Source organism: Nicotiana tabacum, chromosome 3 (assembly GCF_000715075.1).
Source record: "Nicotiana tabacum cultivar K326 chromosome 3, ASM71507v2, whole genome shotgun sequence".
Lineage (NCBI taxonomy): Eukaryota > Viridiplantae > Streptophyta > Magnoliopsida > Solanales > Solanaceae > Nicotiana > Nicotiana tabacum.
Window position 1 is genome coordinate 149,435,958 of NC_134082.1, and position 5,410 is coordinate 149,441,367.

Below are 5,410 nucleotides of genomic sequence, written 5' to 3' on the forward strand. Positions count from 1 at the left end.
CTCTTGTTCAACTCTCGGTTACATTTGTTTCCGGGAAAGCTTAAATCAAAATGGAGTGGACCTTTTGAAGTGGTGTGTGCGACCCCGTTTGGTGCTCTTGATTTAAAAAACAAAAATGGGGAAGTTTTTAGAGTAAATGGGCATAGGGTCAAGCACTACTTGGGAAAAATTGATGACAACCACGTAGTGGCACTTCTTCATCTCAAATGATTTGATGGTAACCTGCATAGTGCCGCGACGTTAAATCAGGCACTTCTTGGGAGGTAACCCATGTCTTTTTCTTCTTGTTTTTATTTTTGATTTTCATGTTAGTATAGGATTTATTTTTGGACTAATTGGTTGTAAGATGTTATAGGATTGTGTTGATGCAATGTAAGACATAGTTGAAAAAGTGTCAGGTCTCTGAAGTTGTTAATGCGGACGCACTACATTTAGTGCGGACCGCACTGGTGAATGGGGAAATGTCCAACTCTCTAAAGTTTTCACCACGGCGCATTACATTTTGTGCGATCCGCGGTGGACCATTGCGGCCGCATGACATTTTGTGCGGACTGCAGTGAGTTGCCTTCTCAAACTTGAAGCATGCTGTGTAGTGCGGGCGTAGTCCATTTTGTGCGGTCCGCACTGGGTTGGTAAGCTAGGCCCCAGGTCCTTTTCTATAAATAGGGCTTGAGGCCCTACATTTACACTTTTTGATCTTTGAACTCTCATAACTCTTAAAGCACTGTTCGTCACCCCTGTTGCTCGTAATTAATTGCTTAGATTCATTAATCTTCATTTTATCTCACAACTAGTAACTTAACTTCTTTTTAATTGCTTTAATTTTGTTATTCTCCTCTACTTTTTATTTTTCTTGTCTCTTATTCTAGTATTCCCGTATTTTCTTCAATTGGTTAGGTTAGGGTAATTAATTCTTTGATTAAATTAGAATTAGGTAGTTAAAAACAATGGGCAATCACTTAAGAACCTTACTAAGGTGAAATATTGGACTTAAAAGCAAATGATTTTGAACCCTGAGTTAGTGCCACAACTGGGCACTCAGTGCTAACCGCAATGCCCTTGTGCGGTCCGCAATAACATTTTGTGCGGACCGCATTGCTGAAATTCCTAAAGCCTGATCTTCGAGGACCACGACCGCATTGCATTTTGTGCGGTCCGCGATGCCTCAATGCGGATCGCATTGCCTTTTTGTGCGGTCCATAGAGCAATTGTTCAGAGAGTGGGTAGTCTGAACCCCACCTCTGTACAGACCACATTGACATTTTGTGTGGACCGCATTGGCTTATGTCGGCCGCACATCATTTTATTTGGTCCGCACTCTGTGATTTTTGCAACTGTGTGCAACCTTTATTCTTCTGCAACTATGAACTTAATTGAATCTACTGATACTAACAGAGCATACCTTAACTTGTTTGCAGACAATGGTGAAACAAAGGGGCAAGGGCTCTAAACAACCAGGCAGAGGAGAATCCTTCCGGCGAGGGAAACAGAAAATGGTAAGATTGAGTGTTCAAGCCTAACAAAACATTAAAAACATGAGGAAGATGATTAAAGCTGATAGGGCCATTGACATGTCTGGGAGTGAGTACGAGCCCTCCCAGGATATATCTTCAGACTCAATCCCAGAGAACATCCCTGACTAGCCGGAGAGAAATAGACTAAGAGAAACTCCTCCTACTTCCCCCGCTACCCAAGCGTCAGTAAATATATCTTCTGGGTTATTTGAGGGCTCAACTGAAGGTGGTGGGGATGAATACTCCACCTCTCCCACAACTTCATTATCCGGAGAGGGTGCAGTAGGAGAAGAGGTAGTAGGAGAAGGGGGTGATCCCCAGGTTGTCCGGGTTGAACGAACTAGAAACCCATAGGTGTGGCAAGACCGGTTTGTGAGCGAGGTAGCTTATCATAAATTTAGAGAATGGTGGCCGGTGAGGAAGTTGATCCCGGAGAGGAGCTTTGTTGATAGAGACTTATTACCTCACAATCCCAATGTAAGGAGGCAGTTTAAGGAGAGAGTTAACTGGGAGTACTTTTTGGGTGAATGTGTAGATGCCAACGAGCACTTGGTCAAGGAATTCTACACCAACATTGCCCACATACAAAAGTGACCAAGGTGCGAAATCTGAAGGTGTTGTTTGATGGGAAAACAATAAATGACTACCTTGGCTTTGATGAGGAGGATGAGGCACTATTTATAGCAAAGATGGAAATGGGCGAGGAGGTCCGCCCCTAGTTGGCACAGTATATGGCAATCCCAGGTACCACCCTGATTGGTTGAATGCATGCATCAAGATTCTGAGAAGAAGTTTGAACTTCGAGGCAAAGGGGTGTGAAACTTTTGTGTGCAGCAGACTGGACCCCACTACTCATGACAACTCCCTCCTCTTCACCGGGCTGTTTTGGTGGCTTCAATCATGGTAGGGTACCCCATCAATGTGGGAAATGTAATGTCTAGGGTAATCACATTTGTAGGCAATGAGCATGACAGAAACTACCCTTTCCCCAGCTTCTTGACTATGTACTTCATGGACCTCAAAGTTGAAAAGAGGCCATTTGATATCAAGGTCATAGCGAGAGCAAGAACTTCAAGGGAACTGCTACTGCTCCAAATGGCCAGTCTGAAGAGCCAGTTGTGGTAGTGGCTCCTGCTCAACCTGCCTCCACCTCCACAGACATTCCTCCTGGCCCATCCACTTCAGCTGACCTAGAGATACCCTCTTCCCGAGATTATCCAGTGACTGCACACCGACTGAGCCAGGCTCTTCTCAGTATCAACAACTGGATGCAGACAGCGTCATCCAAGTTGTTTATCCTCACTACTACAGTTGAGGCTCAGTCGGCACCTCCGCCTCCACAGGTCTGACAATCCATAAAGGATGCCCTCAAGGAGATTCTGGCCAACTAAAAGAAAATCTTTGACACTCAGAAGGTGCTCATAGAAGCAGTTGATTCATACAACAAGGCTCTCAAGGATCTTGCTAAGGAGCACAAGAAGTTGAGGAAGACGCGGGCTTCCAAGGAGTCCGTAAAGGCGCTGAGGGTTGATGTTGACCGGATGAAGGTAGATCATCTACCTTTGGACTTATTGCTATATGACCTAGTACCATCAGCTCGTCCCCAGCTCGAGAAGTCCCAGAGGCCTCCCAAGAGGAAGAGGATGATTCCCAGAGCAGACGATGCAGTCATCCAGTTGGCAGACCTACCAAAGGCCTCCTCCAGTCAGCCACAAGATGCACCTCAAGAGCCTGTCCAAGTCCAGGCCCAGGTCCCAGCAGTAGAGCAGCAGGCCATAGGGAACCAGTCTGAGGTTCCCGAGCATAGTGAGGACCCAGGGACCACTCAGGAGCCCATGCAGGCAGATGGGCCATAGGGAGTCTCTATATTCTTTCCCCTTTTCTTTTTGGTGCTTATTTAGTTTAGTTGGCATTGGGGACAATGCCAGCTTTCATTTGAGGGGATAGGCCCTACTTTTATGGATTTGGATTATTGTATATATTTGACAGTTTTTAGGCCTTCATTATTTTTCATCTTTGGTTTGTATATGATTTTATCATTTCGTTACATTTTGCATACTTTTATTTTGCTTTGGGTCTGTATATAAAGTTATGTTACATTGTACATATTCATCCCATCTATTATATATTCGAAAAATCCCCTCTTATATATATTCATTTTACTTTCCGCAATTTTTCGTTCGTAGCTTGTTATTTATGTTCGTAGCTTCTTGTTTTGAAAGTTTGCAATAAGCCTTTGGTTTTCTTAATGCCACGGTTCTTCCCAAAGGTGGAGTTTGTGTGAACCGGGTGGCTCTTTCCAATGATGGATGGCGTGACAACCTTCTTAAGGGTTTGAATCCGTTTTTATTTTTGTTTTTAGTAGTTAGTGGTTAAGGGTGCCTCAAGCAAAGCTTTACTTGGGCCTAGCACATTTGCCTTTGATCTTATGGTCAAAAACAAATTGTTGTGTTTAGGATGGTGAAAGTTGTAACTTTGAGACTCTTGTGTTGACCGATAATCATCAGGTGGTTTTTCGCGACCATTGTATGCTCAAATTTTATTTAAGGTCGTTGTGGCCCCCGACTCTGTGTCTTTAGCAATCCCATAGCTTGTGTGGTGGGAAATTGCATTGCAAGTCCAAGTCCCGAGCCATTGGTCTAGAAGTTGCCCTGAATGTTTGTTGAGGTGAAATCCTAAGTGAATTTTGACTTGAGACATGATTATAGGCTCTCCTTGGTCCAGATGATAGCTTGAACACTTCCATAACCTACCAATGATAAGATCCCTAGTCAACCCTTTTGAACCTTAGACCTTTTTCCTTAAATGAACCATGATACAAGCCTTTACCCGTTCTAAAAGATACCCTCTCTTGGCACCTAATCTTACCTTTAGCACATGGCAAAAGTATAAGTTTGGGGGTAGAGATGAGGATGGCAACAAAGTGGTAAAAAGGTACAAAATGAAGAAAAGGAAAGGCAACGAAAAAGAAAGAAAAGCAAAAAGACAAAAAGAATGCTCAAAGTAGAATTGAATAAAAAGGGATTCAAGAAAAGCAAAGAATGAAAGATGTGGAAAGTTGAGAAAGGAGAAAAGATTTGAAATGTATAAGAAAGAGTGACAGTGTGTCTCTCTAACCCCTTAGAAAGAAGTGAAAAGACTCAAAAAGTCAAATGAATTTGAGCTAAAATGAAACAAAAGAAGTGCTTAAGGAAAAATGGAACCTACTTAGACCAAACATTACCTACCCTAAACCAAAAGCCTTCACTATGTCTCCACAAAATCCCTATATGATCTTGAGTTGAAGGAAACTTAAATTAGTGGCGACTCACATAAGGGGCAAGCATATGGTACTTAGAGCCGGACTTGTGACTTTTTCTTGAGAGAGATGAGTGAACTTCCATTGACCTCGTTCTGAGTACCACTATTCTAAAGGTGAGGTTTGCTTAGGGAGAGTTGAGGATGTGTGAGTTTGGGTTCCACAACGACTAAAGTAATAGAAAGAGTTCTTTGATGTGTTGAGTCAACTCTTGATGCTCTTGTGTCGCACTTAATCCATGGTGTTTTGAAGAGTAAATGTTGTTAATGATTCATTTGTATTAAGGGCAATTGTTAGTCCCAATTGATGCTAGATGAGGTTACTTTAGGACAACTGAATTTTCTTGGATTTTTCCTTGAGGGGTGGGTCTTATTTTGTTTGCATAAGGACAAGCAAAAGCTTAAGTTTGGGGGAGTTGATAACTAGGGATTTTGATACATTTTATACTCCTTCTTGCTTAAGTTTTGATTAGAAATGTGTACAAAATAGTCCCAAAGGCTCACACGTTATGCCTGATTGCAGGTTTGATCAACAAGGTGACAAAATATCAAAGATCAGCTCAAAAGGAGTGAAACTTGCACAAGTATCAAGACAAGAC